The sequence below is a fragment of the Salvia miltiorrhiza genome, chromosome 6, assembly GCF_028751815.1.
Source record: "Salvia miltiorrhiza cultivar Shanhuang (shh) chromosome 6, IMPLAD_Smil_shh, whole genome shotgun sequence".
In the NCBI taxonomy this organism is placed as follows: domain Eukaryota; kingdom Viridiplantae; phylum Streptophyta; class Magnoliopsida; order Lamiales; family Lamiaceae; genus Salvia; species Salvia miltiorrhiza.
The window spans coordinates 27,920,869-27,942,115 of record NC_080392.1 but is presented as its reverse complement, the minus strand read 5'-3'; the positions used below and the strand labels follow the sequence as shown (position 1 = coordinate 27,942,115).

Genomic DNA, 21,247 nt, shown 5'->3' with positions numbered 1-21,247 from the left:
AGAGTCACATGTTGACAAATGACAAATTGACCTATGATGTGAAAGTGGAGAGATAATTTCCATAAAAGTTTCTCCATCAAGAGAAATCATTGGACTCAATGTGAAGGGTAAACCTAAACCCCGTTTTATAGGCTCATACGAGATTATAGAAAGGATGAGCCCAATAACTTATTGGTTAGCGTTAGCGCTAAGCTTTGAGAATGTGCGTAATGTATCCCATGTGTCGCAAATAGAGAAGTATGTTTACGATTCAAAGTATATGATCCATAAGAACAACATTGTTATTAGTCAATATTTGAGTTACGAAGGAAGATCCGAATCTATCTTAGATCGGGAAGTTCAGGTACTAAGGACTAAGTCGATACCGATAGTAAGGGACCTATGAATATATCATGGTCAAGAATAGACTACGGTCTAACAGGAAAGTGAAGTACTCAGAGTTGTTTTCTGCGGTACAAATTTCGGGACGAAATTTCTTTTAAGGGGGATAGTATGTAATGACCCGACTTTTAATTGAGGATTTAAAATCTTCTAATTACTGATTTAAGGATTGATTATGGTAATTAGGGATCAGCATCCATTAATAAAATACGAACTTATATGAATTTGATAATTTATATATGTGATGATTTATTTTTTTATTTTCAATAGATGATGCACTCAAAATATATTTTGAGTCCATTAATTTATTGTGGAGAATTTAACACTGAAGTGTTAAATATGAATCTTTTATCGATTGTTTACTTAAGCCCATGAGTAATTTAATTTATGTTAGAGGCAAGCTCAAGTGAATTTTATGCTTCAATGAGAATTAGGCTTATATATCTTAATGTGTTTATATGAGATTAAGCACATATGGTTCTCATTCATCCACATCCCTCTCATTCTTCTATTAAACCAATCACCAATACGTTCACAATTTTCTTCACCTACTACTTCACAATTTTCTTCACCAATACGTTCACAATTTTCTTCACCAATACGTTCACAATTTTCTTCACCTACTACTTCACAATTTTCTTCACCAATACGTTCACAATTTTCTTCACCAATACGTTCACAATTTTCTTCACCTACTACTTCACAATTTTCTTCACCTTTGAAGTCAATCTCCAAATAGAATTTTGCTTCTTTAAAACCTATTCCACTATCTCAACTCACTCATTCCCACCTCTGCAGCAAGTTTATTAAAGTAATAGAGTGAAGATTATTCATCTCATTCAATTCTTCTTCACAATTGGCTTCTAATCTATGCCATATATAAAATCTGCAGAGACTAATACCATACACCTATTCAAGGTATTCCCTGATTATTTCGATGCATTCCCGTTTCTATTATATTATGGGAAATTTCTGGGGTATAGATGGGAGTGTGGTGAATATTTGTACAAAGTTTCATGTTATTTGAACTTCGTTTACTACCCTTTTAAAATTTGAGAAGTCTACTGCCCGTATCTGTTGAAACTGTCGTGAGGCAGATGATTAAGTTAACTATTTCAGTAACCATATGTTGATATTTAGCTCTCAAATTTTTATGGTATAAATTTATATGCGTTATCTATCTGCATATAAAATTTGGGGTCATTCCGGAAACGTTTGCTATTTTTCAAAGATCTGGACTTTCAGTTGGCAGAAACTGCCGAATCTGGTAGGCGATGGGAAAATCGCTATATCTCTTAAACTACTTGGAGTTTTTCAACATACTTTTTTTTCAATTAAACTAGACTCAAAGAGGTTTCTATTGATATAAAATTCGACTCCATACGAGTTCGGAGTAAAAGCAGTTTATTAGTTGAAGTTGAATCTATACAGTTTTGTTGAGATGGAAATGATTCAAAATAATTCCTATTAAGGATTTTAAAGTTTTATTGTTGATAAAATATCACTTTTAGATTATAAATGAGCTATTGATGTGTATATATATATATTGGTGATTGGCATTATTAAATGGGGAAAAGGAAAACGTTTTATGTTTATAGAATTATTCTTTATTTATAATAGATAAATAAATGAATAATATAAAATGGAATTTCCTACATCCTCAAAGGTACATGAAATATTTTGATAAAGGAAGAACGATTGTATATGAGTTAGATATAGTCGTTTAAGGAAATATGGGTAGTTAGAGAAATGAGTGAATAGTGATTCACTGCATTTGTTGTTATCTTTTCTATTATTCACTCGAACACATGTTTTCGTGTTATCAAAGGTTCAAATAAACAAAAGCGTCTGAGTAACCTATCGCGCTAAGGAAAGAGAATCATTGTCTTAAGTAGCAAAACACTGCAATCAGGTGGGCATTACTTTTACTATACGTATATAGAGATCCCCTGCGTGTCGTAGGCCTCTTATACGAATGAATGCATGAGATGATTTAACTGTTAATTTCAGTTTTATATATCTATCAAATGAGTTTAATGTTACATTTGAGCAAGTTATTTCGTTACAAAATATTTGAGTTAAAGTTATTTCAAGTATTGTCTTGCCATAAAATGTTTAAATTTTAGTATGATATCTATCTGCTTTGGCTTTGCCAATGATGCAATCGAATTCGGGTCCTGAGCAGTTGATAGCTATCCTGCCAGGGCTAGTGTACACCAGTGACCGTGAGTCATCTAGCGGGTTGGCCGGTCAAGTGACCGTGAGAGGTGGCCACCTCTCCGGCACACAGTTCCAGATATGATAGATTACAAGAGAACTTAGTCTGCAGACGAACTTTAAGAATCACAAATGAACTTAGTAAGCTTGGGCCTTTTTAGCGAAAAACTCCCTTGCTGTACTGTTTATGATGGCATGACAATTTACAGTTTTGAAGCATGTATTTTTATACCTAGGCATACGTGCCCACTGAGTGCTTTTGTACTCAGCCCTGCATATGTTTTCTAAATGTGCAGGTTGAGCTGATGTGATGATGGTGCTGAAATGAGCGGAGTCTCCAGGGTTGTTAATAAATAGTTAACCTGTCTAGAATATGTCTTCATACATATGTCTAGCTACTTTCCGCTGCAAGATGTTGTTGATGTTATAGTATGTTATGTCATACTTTGAGTCTTAAGAGAATGGTTTCATATGATGTATAACTTGATTAATGATATTAATTAAGTTTTATGTTGTCTTTCATAGACTGTTCAAAAGAGTATTAATGAGTAAATACGATGGTTTTTCTTAAGTTAAGTAAGATTTACGGTTTCAAATGATGCCCCTTTTCTTCCCCTTCTTCTTTAACCCCATCCCTAGTCGTAGATCACTCGGCTTAACTATCCTTAGTTAGGGCGGGCTGTGACAGTCATATTTAGAAAGCAACACTAATTTTAAATAAATTAATTAAAACATGTAAGCTTTTATTTATCTCTTATAACTTTTGATTCAATAAAAAATGAATTATTTAATCTTGAATTTAATTTTCATTTATTTGATGATGAAGCAAATATTGAAAATTAAAATTAAAATTAAGAAAATAATAATATCTGATAATATGTTTTTAAAATATTTTTTTATGTAAATAATTTACACATAATTTTAGACTGAAGTAATAAAGATTATTTAAATATTTAACATATTCAAATGGTTTAATAAAAAGATTATTTAATATTGAATGAGTTAGCTTATTCCGGGGAAAACAGTTAGCAGCACATTAAAAAAATTCAATTATTTAATATTTATATTTAATTTTATTTTTAAAATTGGCGATCATTTAATTTTTTGTTTCGGCACAAATCATTTAAAATTGTTTTTGCTAATATTGAACTCATTTGTCAGTCAACAATTTTCGACATTTTTGTAGGAGTATAACTAACGCCAGTTTTGTAGGAGATTTTTGCTAGTATAATTATTTTCTCAATTTCAATTATGTCCTTCAAATTGAATTAAATTACATAGTATAACTAACGCCAGTTTTGTAGGAGATTTTTGTTAGTATAATTATTTTCTCAATTCCAATTATGTCCTTCTAATTGAATTAAATTACATTTACTTTGCTTTTTATATATATAAAGATAAAGATACTTAAAAGTGTTTTCATGGTAATCCACCCATATATATATATATATATATAGGAAAGGGCTAAAATAAGAGCACTTCTTAAGATATAAAATAAGATTCATTTTCAGCCCTTAGATCATCAAGATCTACTGTTGATTCGTAATCCTGTTGGATGGATTTATGGTCCTGAGTTCGAATCCCAAAGGTAGCAAAAAACTATTTTTCACAATTCATACCTTTATACAACGAATTCATACGTGTTCTACATAAAATTCATACATAAAATATTGCTCTTATTTCTTATTTTAAGATGTGCTCTCACGGTAGCCCATATATATATATATATATATATATATATATATATATATATATATATATATATATTATTTCTTGTATGATGAATTTAATTAATTTAAATTATTTTAATATCATGTGTTCAAAAAAAATATTTATAGCTAAGAAAAATATTATTTGAGAAAATATATTTTCAATAATATATTTGTTTGAAACAAAAATAATTTAATTTTAAGTGAGTTAATTATATTAATCGAGAAATATTATATATCAAAATAATAATTATTGTATGAAAATTAATTTTCATTGTCATGTGAAAAAAAAAATCGGATAAATGAACCTCACCAAAAAAAAAATTACCGCCTAATTACCTAAATCTATAAGTAAATGGAGGGAATTAGATTAGAGATATACTTTGTAATTGTAATAATAAATTAATAAAGAGTACAATTTTGAAGTAGCCAAAATAAGGCATAAAACACAATTTATGGCCACACATTGAAAAAACACAAAATTTGGCCATTTTTATTGATTTGGACGTTTTTACCCTTAATGAGGCGGACCGGGTAGGATCAGGCAGTCGGGTCGCGTACCGGGTCGGGTTAGGCACTTATGACACTATTAGTGCCATAAGTGCCAAGATTTTACTTTGGTTTTATTTTGGATTTCTGTTGGCACTTATGGCACTAATAGTGCCATAGTGCCAATGAAATTTCAAAATAATACTAAGTAAAATTGTCATTTGGGCACTTATGGCACTAATAGTGCCATAAGTGCCACACGTGCAGCACAAATATAGAAACAACAACATCATTTAAACCCTAAATGGAACATCTAAACCCTAAATGGATAATCTAAACCCTAAATGGAACATCTAAACCTCAAATGGATAATCTAAACCCTAAATGGAATATCTAAACCTTAGGGGAAGTGTGCACTTATGGCACTAATAGTGCCATAAGTGCCATACGTGCAGCACAATTACAGATCAGATCAGATCTGTCGATGGCTAAAATCGAAGGAGGCGGAGATCAGATCTGTCGATGGAGGAGGCGGCGCAACGATCAGATCAGATCCACCACCTCCGCCTCATCAGATCAGATCCACCGCCGCCTCATCAGATCAGATCCGCTGCCGTCGCCGCCTCATCCTCCGCCACCTGACCAGTCCCTCCTCCACGCCGCCGATTTCAGAGGACCGGATCTCTTCCACCGTCGCCACCTCATCCTCTACTCCGACGAATTCTGCCCAAGCCGCGAGAGCTCCGACGATTTCTCCAAGCTCGGCGCCGCTGCCACGCAGCCGCTGGAGAGAGAGGGAGGGAGATGAGAAAGAGATAGGAGGGAGCGGGCCGCTGGAGAGAGAGAGAGAGAGAGGGAGATGAGAAAGAGAGAGGAGAGAGAGAAGGGTAGAAAAGTCATGACATACAAAAAATGGCCAAAATTTATGTTTTTTCAAATGGTGGACAAAATTTGATGTTGTATGTTGAATAGGGTCACTCGGCCCTATTGTTTCATTAATAAATCGGCCCAAATTAAAGATATGATTAGACCGATTTTAATCTCCAAAAAAATAAGATATAGTATAGACAATTCTTGTTCAATTATTATCATTTTTTTATTGATAAATTATATAAGTAAATAAATAAATTATCATCATCCTTCAATTTAGTAAATGAGTGGTTATGTGATAATTAACGAATCTATCAATTATATAATGGAATACATGTTTGAGAGCCCACAGCAATTCTCTATCCTATGTGGCCCTATCAAAAGTCTCCATTTCGATTTATCTCTATTCTGCATCTCACGCCTCAATCCTCAAAGTTGTCAAGAAAATCAAAATTATCATACTCAAACACCGTTACAAATTAGATTGGCAATTGATATGCAAATCCTTCAATCTATCTCCATTTGCCTGCAAATCTGATGCTCAATCAATCACCCGTTACATACATAGAGTAGCAATTGATCTGTGAACCCTTCTAAAATCCCCTCTCCCGTTGTATGCAAGTCCTTCTCAAATCTTTCCCCAGCCGCCTGCTAATCCTTCTCAAATCCCATCTCCCGTTGTCTGCAAATCCTTATCACAGCAATTGATCTGTTAATCTCCATCCATCGCGTCCCCCACCGCTTATACATCGAAATTGGAAATCGAGATTTGGTGCTCCACCTCCCCCGTCGCTGATACATCATATTATATTTTAATTTTTAAGGTATTGTGACAGGTGATATTTTGCTTCCTCCGAGTCTGAGGCGATGGAGGTTTGTGTATTGTTGAATTACAGGGAAAAAAGAGAGCATATCGTTATAGAGGGTTCTGAAGCATTTTTTTTCCATTTTTTTACTTTCGGAGACTAAAAATGAAAATTTGAAGAAGTGTTACAATTCACTTCCGGCATATTTCAATCCATGCCTATGAACTCTAATATTTTTTAGTTAGAAATTTATATTGGAGTCTAAGGGATAAAATTCTTGTGTCAACACATAGATATAATACTCTTGCACTGAATAGCCCATATTTTGATATTTACTCTAAATCTGTTGTTCTTTTTTAATGATAAACTTTTCAGTTAATCCATTTTAAAGTGGCCTGCATCTTTTATTTGATTTTTAGTTTTCTTGGTTTGGATGAAAATCTCGACACTGATAGGTCCTCTTCCACTTGATGAAATAGATTTCTCCAGAGACCTCAATATTTCTGGATATTTAGTTTTTCTGGTACACAATGAGTCCGAGACAAAAGATTGCTACTTCACTTGTCAATTTTTTGTTATTTCAAATTTGAAAAGATTTATGAGGATATGCATTGCACTACCAAAACTATATTCACTGCATGCATTTAATGTGATGCTTGTAGTTATGTGAACATGAAATAGTCGGGATTAGGTAGTCACTTTTTCCTGATCAAATCTTGTAATCAATAATTTAGCTTGCTCTTGGACTAGGAAAGAAATAAGAAAATGGTGAATTCGGGTCACAGAGTTTCATCATATTTCTCTTTTGGAATAAGCTAGCACACTACATAATAATTGTTGGATTTATGTTATGTACGTAGAACTTAATTTTATCTATCCATTCAAAGCAAAAAGGTAGTGGTGTTTATTCTGGAGTCAGTCCCATGGTTGCATTTTAAGATATGTTAATCTTCACAACAAATGATTTTGTGTAGTTGATCCTTTATATGGCCGATGACTGATTTTGAGAATAAAAGGGTAGAAACTTGTACATGATTGCTGGACAAGAATGATCTTTTCAAGTCTATTTATTCCAATGTTTATATTAGTTTTCATTCTTCGTTCCCATCCTGCTCATTTCGAAACCTATTTTTCAAGGTACGTGCTTGATTGTCATAATTTCATCTCAAGTTAATATATTTCTAAAACTACTCAAACACCTTCATCCTTTGCATAAATTGAAGGAATTAGGAAATGAACAATCTACGATGCCTAATCCATGCCAGTCACCGGCGTGAGGAAAACAGCCATTCGCCAACCCATTGGCTGACATTTTCAAGTTTTGGTTAGTATTTCTTATTCATTTCAGTTTGAATGTTGTTGCGGTGGTTATATATGTTGTCTTCATCAATAACGTGTCACTAACTTGTGGAGATTATATCATTATAGGACATCAGAAATTTTTTGTACTATACTCTTTTCTGCTATTTTACTTGGTAGGGCATCTTTAGCCCATTGATATTGTCTAGGATTAGACAATACAAGAATTAATTATGTGAAAGCATGGTTCAAAATATCAGTTACCCATTTTGAAATATTATTTTCTTTGCTAATTAGAAAAATGTGAATATAATTATTTAGCTCTGGCATTTTAGAAGTAAAGATAAGGGGGGGGGGGGAATCATTTGCAATGAAATGGAGCTAATTACATTTTCTATATAACTTGCTAGACATGTCTTCTTAAATTTGTGGTAGTGATTAGCATTATTTGAGTTGTCGATGAAATTATCGGATTCATGATTAGTCTTCTGTCTACAAAAGTATCGAGAGATTCATAGATAAGATCATTATAGGTAAAATATGTAGAAAGATAGATGTCATTGCATCATGATAAGTAGCGAAATCAAGAACTCAAAAAAACTCGAACACAGTGCGCCAAGCCTCCGGCTCCAAATTCAATAATATTCTCTTCCTCCAAAACAACCCTAATGCACTCTATTTATACTAATACCAGCAAACCCTAATACTAATAATAATAATTCCAAATATAAAACATAAACAAAGTAATAAATCTAATCCATAAATAAACAGGCCACGGATGTGGCCTACTCCCGTCCCCGCCTTCGATACACGAGCAGCGGCTTCGGCCCAACTTCCAACTCTTCACCAACATCATCTTGCCCCTCATCAACTCCATCACCCTTCGAAACAACCTTGTCCGCAAGGTTGAAATCCGGAAACTGAGATTGAAAGTCCACTGCATCGACCCATGTCGCTTCATCTTCCGCCTGTCCGACCCAACGAATCAACCACTGCTCGCACTGCTTTCCCATGTCCTCCACTGTCCATTTTTTCAACACCGCTTCTGGCTCAAAAATAGAGCCCCTCGGAATTTCGAAAGAATCAGGTAGCGACGCCTCCACAGCATGATCACCCACCACTCTCTTAAGCTGCGACACATGAAATACGGGGTGAATACGGCTCGACGAAGGAAGCGTCAGCCGATACGCCGCAGTCCCCACCTTCGCCTCCACACAAAAAGGCCCATAGAATTTCGCCGACAACTTATGATGCGATTGGCGATTAGCTGACAATTGCCGAAACGGCCTCACCTTCACGAACACCTTATCTCCCACAGCATAAACTACATCCCTCCGACTCTTATTTGCATGTCGTACCATGCGTTGCTGCGCTATATCCAAATTCCCTCGTAGGCGACGTAGCATCTCATCTCTACTTCCCAGCACGTCCGCCACTGCAGCTACATGACACTCGCCCGACAAAAATTGCCGAATAGTAGGCAGTGGCCGCCCGTAAACCACCTCAAATGGCGTCATCCGCGCCGCTGTTTGAAACGAGGTGTTGTACGAATATTCCGCCCACGCTAACCACCTCAGCCACTGCTTAGGATGCTCCCCTGCAAAACAGCGTAAGTAAGTCTCCACAACCCTATTTAATACCTCCGTCTACCCGTCGGTCTCGGGGTGATAAGCCGTACTGAACTTCAACTGCGTCCCCGACAACACAAATAGTTCTCGCCAAAAAGAACTTATGAATATCGAGTCACGATCACTCACAATCGACCTTGGTATCCCATGCAGTCGCACCACCTCTCGACAAAAAATCTCAGCCACAGAACGAGCCGATATGGGTGGCTTTAAAGCTATAAAGTGGCCGTACTTCGATAACCTATCCACCACCACCAAAATCGAAGAAAACCCCCTAGACTTCGGCAGACAAGTAATGAAGTCCATCGAAACATCCTCCCAAACTAAGTCCGAGATTGGAAGTGGCTGTAACAACCCCGCAGGCGAAAGTGCTTAGTATTTCGATTTCTGGCAGACTAGACACTCCGCCACATATTGCCGAACCCGCCAAAACATGCCGCGCCAATACACGTTCTCAGCCAACCTTCGATAAGTTCGCAGTGCACCGGCATGACCCCCAACTGGCGACGCGTGAAACTCCTCCAACAACTGCGGTATCCAAGTCGAATCAGCTGGCAATACCAATCGGCCTTTAAAAAATAGCCGGCCTCCGCTCAGCTCATATCCCGGTTTTGCTGCATCGTCCGACGCTAATGCCTCCATGATTCGGTGAAGGTTGTTGTCGCGGCGCTGCTCCTCTCCCACAGCCGCTAACCCAAGCCAGCCTGGTACCGATAGCGCCGCGAGCTCCCCAGCCTCGGCCCTCCTTGATAGCGCGTCAGCCGCCGTATTGGTAACGCCGGTCTTGTACTCGATCGAGAAATCATATCCCAACAATTTTGCTACCCAAACTTGTTGTGATGGAGTAGCAATTTTCTGCGTCAAAAGATGTTTTAAACTCCGATGATCCGTGCGCACTACAAATTGTCTCCCAATCAAGTAGGGCCGCCAATGTTGAATGGCCAACGCGAGTCCCATCATTTCCCGTTCATAGGCTGATTTAGTGAGGTTACGATCCGCCAAAGATTTACTGAAGTATGCAATGGGTCGGCGTTCCTGCATCAAAACTGCCCCAACTCCAGTCCCCGATGCGTCACACTCGACCACTAAAGGCTGATCAAATCTGGGCATGGCCAACACTGGTGCTTCTGTCAACGCCTTTTTTAACTGCTCAAAGGCGCGCTCCGCCTCAGCCGTCCACGTAAACTGCGACGACACTTCCTTCTTCAACAGCATCGTCAAAGGTCGAGCAATCATCCCATATGCTCTTACAAATCGGCGGTAGTATCTCGTCAGTCCCAAGAACCCTCGAACCTCCTTTACCGAATGCGGCCGGGGCCAATCCAGCACGGCACTCACCTTGCTCGGGTCCATCGCTACACCCTCCTTGGAAACTATGTGACCCAAATATTCAACCCGACGGCACCCAAATAAGCACTTCTTGTAGTTAGCCTTGAACTGATTCTCTCGCAACAATGACAACGTCTGCGCTAGGTGTGACTTGTGCTCCTCCAAGGTATGGCTATACACCAGAATGTCATCAAAAAATACCAGCACAAAACGCCGGAGAAAGGGTCGGAACAGATCATTCATGGTGGATTGGAATGTGGCCGGTGCGTTTGTCAATCCAAAGGGCATCACCAGAAACTCGTAATGTCCGCTATGAGTCCGAAAAGCCGTCTTGTGGATGTCTGATTCCTCCACTCGAATCTGATGGTAGCCTGAGCGTAAATCAATCTTCGAGAATATCACTGCACCTGCCAATTCGTCTAACAACTCTTGAATGACTGGTATAGGATATTTATCAGGCACCGTCACTTTGTTCAACTCTCGATAGTCCACACAGAAACGCCAGCTTCCATCCTTCTTCTTAACCAACAATACTGGACTCAAAAACGCACTCGAGCTCGGTCGAATGATGCCTGCCCGAAACATATCAGCGACTAACCTCTCGATTTCATCCTTCTGCAGGTGCCCATAACGGTAAGGCCGCACAGAAACTGGCCGAGCTCCGGGTAATAACTCAATGTGATGATCTGTGTCTCGGTTCGGGGGTAGGCCAGCCGGCTCTCCAAAAATCCCCGCGTACTGATCTAACACTTCTCGCACCTGATTCTCATCTTCCCCGGATAACCTTGCTGTCCCTGATTCGATAATAACCGCCCAGAACTCTGCCTTCCGAGTTCTATTCAAAGCACGTAGGCCCACTGATTGCCTACTATTTGTTGCATCGCCTCGCAGCACCACTCTCCTTCCCTTGTCCACGAATGACATCATCATCGTCTCCCAACTCACCCGAATTTCCCCCAACGTCGCTAGCCATGCTACTCCTAGAATCACATCCACTCCGCCCAATTCAAAAGAGAGGTAGTCAGCCACCACCTCGTAATCTGCCAAGGTCATCACTAAATCCTTGCACAATCCTCTCGTAGCTTGTCGCGTTCCATTGCCCAACTGGATGCCAACCCTCACGGAGGAATCCATCTCGGCCTGAATCAGCGGTACCAAGGTGGATGAGATGAAGTTGTGGCTGGCCCCACTGTCAATGAGGACGGTCACCGTCCTCCCACGCATGACCCCCTCGCAACCTCAACGTGCCCGGGCTCGTAATTCCCGCCATCGAGTACATGGGTAGTGCCCCCTCCATCGTCTCCACTGCCTCTGCTCCCTCCAACTCTTCGTCGAGCCCTGCTGCATCCACAAACTCGGCGTTCCGAAGCTCGATATCTTCTTCCGCTTCGGCCACCATCACCCTAAGCTCCCTCATTGGACAAACACGGAAGTGATTTGGCGAATACGGCTTTTTGCACTTGTAGCACAACCCTTTTGCGCGAAGATCCGCCAAGTCGTTGTTGGTGCGTCGCGTGAAGCGGGTTCGAGCCGTCGACTGCTCTGAATTTGCCAGTTGTGGAGTACTTCCCTTCGGCCCCGCTCGTGAAGTACTCCCAGCGCTACTGCTTACGCTGCCAACCGTGGTTGGAGTGGTTCCAAAGGGCCGCAAATACCCCCCAGTCCGCGCCCCTTGGCTCTGAGCATTTCGAAATGGTCGTCCCTCCTCCGAAATGGAAAGGTTGTCCTCCACGTCGCGGGCCAGTTCCATGGCTATCTCGAGATCCATCGGCCGCAGCAACCGTAGGGCTCCCCTCACTGAAGCTTTCAGCCCATTCATGAAGTTGCCGAGATAATGTTCGTCGCTCAGCCCCGGCACTTGACCAGCGAGTTGTATGAAAATCGAGATGTATTCATCCACCGTGCGCGTCTGTTTCACCGCCATCAACCTCTCGTAGGGGCTGCCCTTGAACCTCGTATCAAAACGGGAGACCAATGCACTTGAGAATTTCTCCCAAGTGATGTCGGAATGGCGCGCCTTCAACCACGTCACCCAGTGTAAGGCGTCGCCGTTCATGGCCACCACCGCTGCAGCAACTTTAAGTCCCGCCGCAGTGCCATGCAGTTCGAACTGTTGATTCGCGCGGGCCAGCCATCCAATGGGATCCTCCCCTTCAAACGTCGGTAATGGAACGACGCCGGGGGGGCGATGTTGTCCCGATTCCCCTCCTCCTTCTCCGTGCAATCCAAACGATCCATGCATACGATTGAAAACCGACTCCAGCGATGAATCTTCCTCTATCCGAAGGATGGCCTTCGAAAGTTGGGTTAGGGTGGCGGCGATATCCTCCAACTTCCGATCGGTGCCCCGTTGCGTGACCTGCATCTGTTCCAACTGCTCGCATGTCTTGTTCAGTCTGGACTTAATTTCCTCCTGATCGCCCTCCAGCTTTTCCACCCGCTCCGTTATTGCTCGTGTTGTCATCTCCGTGGGACGGGGATCCGCCAGGTCGGACCAATTGATAAGTAGCGAAATCAAGAACTCAAAAAAACTCGCACACAGTGCGCCAAGCCTCCGGCTCCAAATTCAATAATATTCTCTTCCTCCAAAACAACCCTAATGCACTCTATTTATACTAATACCAGCAAACCCTAATACTAATAATAATAATTCCAAATATAAAACATAAACAAAGTAATAAATCTAATCCATAAATAAACAGGCCACGGACGTGGCCTACTCCCGTCCCCACCTTCGATACACGAGCAGCAGCTTCGGCCCAACTTCCAACTCTTCACCAACATCATCTTGCCCCTCATCACATCCTGTGGGAATATGTTTGTATGCAAGGATAAACCTTGAGTTATTAACGGAATAAGACGGTATTATCTATCAATTTTTAGTATTGCAAATTTCAATTTATGTTTGGTAGCCATTTGCATGCTCTTTAACATTACCAGCCTTATTACAGATTTGAAAATGCATTATAATTTTACAGTCTACAGTAACTTTGTTGTTAAATGATATTGGATGAGTAGTTTTTTGTGGAGAAGTTTTGTATGAATCATTCTTTTCATATACTAGTATTTCAAGAATTCTTGTGCATGTTATTGTTATGCATGTGCTTAACTTATAGTCTCCTTATTCCTCCATTATGTGTTTGATGTGTCTTAACTTATTTCAGTCAAATGGGTATTTCAAAACTCATACACCTGTAAAAGTTCAGAGAACACTATGTCCTATATTTAAGAAAAAAGGTCTCAAAATTTTAATATGTGACGAGAATGGTGAGACAAACAACACGACGACTAACGTGGTATACAATGAAATTTTTGATAGATTTAAAGGTAGTTACGATATAACTTTGGTTATCTTTTTCATATATCTATATCTGATTAGCATTCATTAGAAATTTACAATTCAATTTACTTAGCATACTTTTATTAGTTTACTGTAGATTCCTTATGAAAAGACCCTTACTTTTAACAATACGATTTGTGTAGTTGGTCGTTTTGAGTGTCTTTGCTTTTGATTTTCTGTAGTAATATAGACTAATGGTTAATGAGTTAGGAGAATTCTTTATAGAGGATCAGATTTCATGTGACTGACATTGTTGTTCTAGGTGATGAATTGTTCTTGGCATTCTCTGTCCTGTAATTACTTATATATGACCTATCTTTCACTTGTAGAGGCTATGTGGGAATCCATAGTTCAGGATTCAGAGACTTCCTGTTGAAGCCTGAGCTTTAGAGGGGTATTGTCTTGAACAGGAAGCAAAAAGACGGCCTCTAGCAACGAGGTTTGACAGGAGAAGCAATTCTTGCTGCTGCAGCTACTAATTGAACCAAGTTGAACCCAGCATCACCATGATTATTTAATGCTAGGACTGTATTGTATGATTTGTTAGCTACAAAATCACTACCCTGATGCCGTCAGGGTTTTTATTAATTATTTTTCACGAAATTGGTTGTTTATTGTTATTAATTGATAAACTAAGAATGAATGCATGTATGTATACCACAAAAGATGAAAATGTATGATCATCTATTTGTAATTTGTTTATTCAATGAATCGGCCAATGCGGTTTTTAATCTTTGGAATAAATTTCCCTGATGTTGTATGTGTTTCGTGGTTCTACACACTGTAATGATCTGGAGGATTTTTTATTTAAATAAAATGATTTATAAACTTTATCATTTAAAAGTGTAAATAAAAAGATATTTAACTTTAAAAAAATAATAGAATTTTATTTAAATGTATTTGAATCTATTTATTATATAAAGAGCTACATATTGAAGTTTTCTTCACTATTCTCTATCCTGTGTGGCACTCTCATAATTTAGTATTTGTTTCACCCTCAAAATTCTACACTATGTGGCACTCTCATAATGTAGTATTTGCTTCACCCTCAATAGTCAATTCTACACTATATGTCATTTTACATTTGCAAAACCTCATTATTTCATAACCTAAATAATAGGCTCAATCCCCATGAATAAATTAACTCATCTATATTTCTCATATTGATATTTATTATATAAAGAGCTACATATTGAAGTTTTCTCCACTATTCTCTATCTTATGTGACACTCTCATAATTTAGTATTTGCTTCACCCTCAAAATTCTACACTATGTGGCACTCTCATAATTTAGTATTTGCTTCACCCTCAATAGTCAATTCTACACTATATGTCATTTTACATTTGCAAAACCTCATTATTTCATAACCTAAATAATAGGCTCAATCCCCATGAATAAATTAACTCATCTATATTTCTCATATTGATATTATATTAAATTTAATCATAGAAAAATCTAGATAAATAAATACTTGTAATATTTATTTCAAATAAATAGTTTTCCATATTTTTTATAGTTGCAATAGTTTTTCACAGTAAATTTATATTAAATTTCATAATTCAAAGTCCAAAAAAATTGTAATTAGATTTCAATATTTGCAAACTTAAATAAAAATATAGATGTTTTTTAAATAAATAGGTTCTTCAATTAAATTTGGTCATATAAAATAAATAAATTCTTCAATTTAATTTGGTCATGTAAAGTAATTTGAAATAAATCTTCATTCCCGCATTAATCTCATAATGATATATATAAATAAGAGTGTCACGCCCCGACTTTTAGAAAAAGAACGTATAAATGTCGAAGCATGACTAAAAGAGAACTCAATAACTAGAAGTGAATGTAAACCGAATTTAACTGAGTAGAGAATGGTCTGAACCCAAAGCGTAAGATAAGATCATTTTACATTAGTAAACTATACAAGAGTCGTCATGATATACAAAATAGGAAGCGGGTGGAGATACACAAAAGAGTTGTTCCATTAAAGGAACTAGTTATATACAATAGAAAAAAAGATCTTCATCTCAGCACCACACTCCACATCCGCCGCTCAACCTGCAAACATTTTAAAAAGATTTGGCTGAGCACTATTGTACTCAGTGTGCTATTGCCGTTTATAAAATATTTGGAAGAACCGTATAATAAAATGTTTCATGCTTAACAGTATGCATATGAAGTTTTTAAACATAAATCATACATCATAAGCATACAAAACTTTACTTTCTTTAACTGCCTCTACTATTGGTATAACATATAACTGTATGATCGTCGAGGAATTTTCTTCCACATACGATTCCCTTCATCAGAACTGAGGAACCTGGCCAAGTTCTACCCAGTTCTGACTTCCGTGCGCACTACACTCTGGCTAGTACTAGCTCAGAGCACGATCGTTAACTCCTTGTTAATTGGCAAAGCCAACTTCATGCCAGTTAATAGCAGATACCCAATAGAGAGTAAAACATTGAAGCATGAACATTCACATTTTGCTTTCATAAATATCAGAGCTTAATAACTCAAAAAGTACATTTGAACATAAATACACCTGATATACAAGATGGTTCGGGTCTTGCTATAGAGTGGTTCCCACTTAGATATCCTCTTCAGTTGGGCCTACAATATAAACCTTAGGTTTAGTAAAGACGAACTAAGTCTGTAAAATTCATCTTGTATAATCTATCCTTCATCATAAGTCCATACTTTAATCCTAGATTCGCAACACCAAATTAATAAATATAAAGTTTTAGTATATCATGAATATGCAAAGCACATAGTCAAACTTTAATCACTAAAACATATACTAATAAGTCAAATCACATTTACAAATTGTACATATTCATCTTAGCAAACTAAACCATACTTCAAAAACTTTATATATGCAATAGTACACAATATCTTCTACATTTCACTCAATTTCAAAAAAAATATTATCAATTCATTGAAAATGAATCAGAGAATATGACATATGGTTTAGAAAACCTCTAGATGTCTATTGTATTGTAGAAGAAACTATGAACTAAAATAATTACTAGATTATGATATGTGTACAATTTAGTATGATCTACCAAAAATAGACAGTTTCAGACCATATAATTAGAAATTACTTGAAAAATATTAAATCTCATCAAATACAGCTGAAATTCAAACCACAATACCACAAAACGTTATACTTAATATGGGAAAAGTTTCAGATTAATATAACTATATATGACCTTTCAAATAATTTGTGAAACATTAACTAAAATAACTGTCCAATAAAACATCACTGTAAACTAACTTATTTGGAAACTTTGTAAATTATTGTATAAAATGGATAAAAATATAATCCATATATTTCTAGAAACATATGAATGTCTAGTTTCATTAAAAATAAAGTGGGGCTCAAAAATACCAAACGAACAGAGAGTAATACACCTTGTACCATAACTTAGCAAAACTATTCGATTTTGACCAACATTTTTAAAACTAAGAGTAAACATATAAGATGAACTCCAATATCTATGAAATTTCACATGAAGGATAAAAACATAATCACGTGGATTCAGTAAAATTTTCAAATTAAAAGGACACTTAAAACATATCAAACCATTAGTTACAAATCACTGCTAAACAGGGGATTCTTTCCAGTTTTCGCAATAATTTTCTAATATTTTTCAAAAATACTAGCCCTTCACTAAAAATTATGAAATTTAACATGTTGACATTAAAATCACTGTAATAGACGTAGAAAAATTTAAAATTAAAATTACTTCATGTTAACTATACGAAATGAGCTCATCAAGTTGAATAAAATTCTTGGCCGAAACAGCGAATCATCAGCCCTTAATCATGTACGCAATTTTTTATACAAACCATAATTATCATGCCTCTAACATAAGTTTTTCACAAAAAAAAAAATCCTAGATGCACATATAAATTCATTGATTGAAAAGAAAGTATAAGCAAGCATGAACACCTTAATTCTTGTAAAAACCCTTTTTGTTCTTTCAAGACTACTATTATTTCGAAAGTATGGGGAAAAAATAAGTTAACTAGAAGAAGTCTTTGTACTTAGAGAAGAATTTGTGTAATAACTAAAAATATAAAATAAACGTGAATGGACACTTGTAACTCAAAGGTGAAAATTAAATTATAACATGACACCACATCATTTTCTAGAATCCTCATTTTTGCTAAACATGTAAGTTTATCTAATAATTGTAGTCCTATATGTATTTATATATACATATATAAACACACGCACACTACATAATCACACACCACACACACATTACATGCACACGCGCACACACATGCATATATAATATAGTAGAGAATTTAATATTATTAGATACATATTTGCATAAATTATAAGTAATAATAATGCATGATTTAACTATATTTTTTTTTCCGGGTGCGAATCCACTTATTCTAACCCTAAAGAATTTAATTTCTATACTTACTAAATAAATCTATTGACAATTTCTATAGGGATATTACATACTCTCCCCCTTAAAATAAATTTCGTCCTCGAAATTTACGTACCTCTAAAGGGCATATCGGGATATTGTGTTGTCCTCTTCTCTTCTAACTTCCATGTTGCTTCCTCGTGGTTTTGGTTTGGAGGGTCTCTTTGGTTAAATTTATTTGGTGCCTCTTGTTGACCCTTTGGGCACACCTTAGCAAAATGTCCCGCCTGTCCACACTTGTAACACACATTTGATCCAGCTCTGCAGATCCCAGAATGTTTCTTACGACAATTTGGACAAAACGGTTTTGGTTTCTGATTGTTGAAATTCCCTTCTTTGAAGTGTGGTCCTTGATGGGTTGTTCCTTGCCATTGATATTTCCCTTGATCATTTTCACCCTGGTTTTTATCTTCCCACTTACGTTTGAGATTTGCAGGTTGTGTAGGGATAGTTGTCGGTCCTTTCTTCTCTTTTGGCATCATCGACTCCATATTAAGTGCCCTTGTCAACATTTGCGAGTAAGTCAAATCTCCATGACTGGCTAACGGTATCCCAATCTCCGGTTTTAGTCCTTTTCTAAACTTTTCTGACTTTTTCCGATCGGTATCAACCATCCCCGGAGCAAAACGTGATAGCTGATTAAACACCCTGTCATACTCGGTAACAGATTTGCTTCCTTGTTGAAGATTCCAAAATTCAGATTCCTTCTGAAAACGGTAACATTGAGGAATATATTTGTCATAAAATTCTCTTTTGAAACCCCCCCAAGAAAACCTATCCAGCTCTTCTGGCGTCATTGTTCTTTGGACAGATTCCCACCAATAATCTGCCTCGTCCACTAATTGATACAAAGCACATGATAGTCGTTCCTTGTCTGCACATCCCATGAAATCGAAAGTTCGTTCTAAGGATCGAATCCACTTTTCAGCGTCAAGTGGCTCACCTATCCCAGAAAATGTTGGTGGTTTTTGTTTTCGAAACAAATCAATTCTTGGTTCAACGGCCTGATTGTCTGGGTGATTCGCATGTGCTCAGTTCGGATTTGCTTGATTAATAGGTTCTTGATTCATATTTGCTTGATTTCCTACTCCTTGATTTGCAGGAACATTGTACTGACGTCCTCTTGTCCGTGGCATCCTAAAATAATAGTATCGTCATTTGTTTCTTAGGGATAGTATTCATCTTCATCTAAATAAGAAAATTCTTTACTAGGACACTCTAACACATGAACAAGTTCTATGTTCCATCTAAGGCCTTACATAAATTCTAACTTCTAATTTAGGGATATTTCTAGACAAATCTGAACAACTTCACTTCTTTCTACCATTACATCCTTGGGTGACGACTAGATCAACCTTCATTCAAAAATCAAATCATCATAACATTTTAAGAAAATAATAAACTTCCATAACATGGGCCAAAATTCAAATAACATTCATTCATACATTTGGCCATCTGGTTTCATACTCCAGACATGACCATTTTTCTCATTACAAAACAACCCATTTTCTTTCAACATTTCATTTAAATACTTGTAATCTCATTAATACAACAACATACCTTTTTTTGATTGAGAGCGATGTGGCTGAGTGCTGAGATTCAATAACATTTAGGAGTCTAGCGAAGCTATTCTAGACTCATTTTAAGAAAAAGACTCTAGGTTCAGAGCAAACTCTTGCTCTGATACCATTCTGTCACGCCCCGACTTTTAGAAAAAGAACGTATAAATGTCGAAGCATGACTAAAAGAGAACTCAATAACTAGAAGTGAATGTAAACCGAATTTAACTGAGTAGAGAATGGTCTGAACCCAAAGCGTAAGATAAGATCATTTTACATTAGTAAACTGTACAAGAGTCGTCATGATATACAAAATAGGAAGCGGGTGGAGATACACAAAAGAGTTGTTCCATTAAAGGAACTAGTTATATACAATAGAAAAAAAGATCTTCATCTCAGCACCACACTCCACATCCGCCGCTCAACCTGCAAACATTTTAAAAAGATTTGGCTGAGCACTATTGTACTCAGTGTGCTATTGCCGTTTATAAAATATTTGGAAGAACCGTATAATAAAATGTTTCATGCTTAACAGTATGCATATGAAGTTTTTAAACATAAATCATACATCATAAGCATACAAAACTTTACTTTCTTTAACTGCCTCTACTATTGGTATAACATATAACTGTATGATCGTCGAGGAATTTTCTTCCACATACGATTCCCTTCATCAGAACTGAGGAACCTGGCCAAGTTCTACCCAGTTCTGACTTCCGTGCGCACTACACTCTGGCTAGTACTAGCTCAGAGCACGATCGTTAACTCCTTGTTAATTGGCAAAGCCAACTTCATGCCAGTTAATAGCACATACCCAATAGAGAGTAAAACATTGAAGCATGAACATTCACATTTTGCTTTCATAAATATCAGAGCTTAATAACTCAAAAAGTACATTTGAACATAAACACACCTGATATACAAGATGGTTCGGGTCTTGCTATAGAATGGTTCCCACTTAGATATCCTCTTCAGTTGGGCCTACAATATAAACCTTAGGTTTAGTAAAGACGAACTAAGTCTGTAAAATTCATCTTGTATAATCTATCCTTCATCATAAGTCCATACTTTAATCCTAGATTCGCAACACCAAATTAATAAATATAAAGTTTTAGTATATCATGAATATGCAAAGCACATAGTCAAACTTTAATCACTAAAACATATACTAATA

At 37.1% G+C, this 21,247-nt stretch overlaps 2 long non-coding RNA genes across 3 annotated transcripts; both read left to right on the top strand.

The window, feature by feature from the left end:
- The first annotated feature begins 1,011 nt into the window (after positions 1–1,011).
- On the top strand, positions 1,012–3,169 carry LOC130988997 (uncharacterized). Of its 2 annotated transcripts, XR_009090364.1 has the most exons (3): positions 1,012–1,299; positions 2,210–2,293; positions 2,895–3,169. It is a non-coding gene; the product is annotated as an uncharacterized LOC130988997 (long non-coding RNA). The 2 variants fall into 2 exon arrangements; XR_009090363.1 differs by having other exon boundaries at positions 2,210–3,169.
- Positions 3,170–13,567: 10,398 nt separating this feature from the next.
- LOC130988995 (uncharacterized) lies at positions 13,568–14,812 on the top strand. The gene is made up of 2 exons (XR_009090361.1): positions 13,568–14,055; positions 14,398–14,812. It is a non-coding gene; the product is annotated as an uncharacterized LOC130988995 (long non-coding RNA).
- The last annotated feature ends 6,435 nt before the right edge of the window (positions 14,813–21,247 follow it).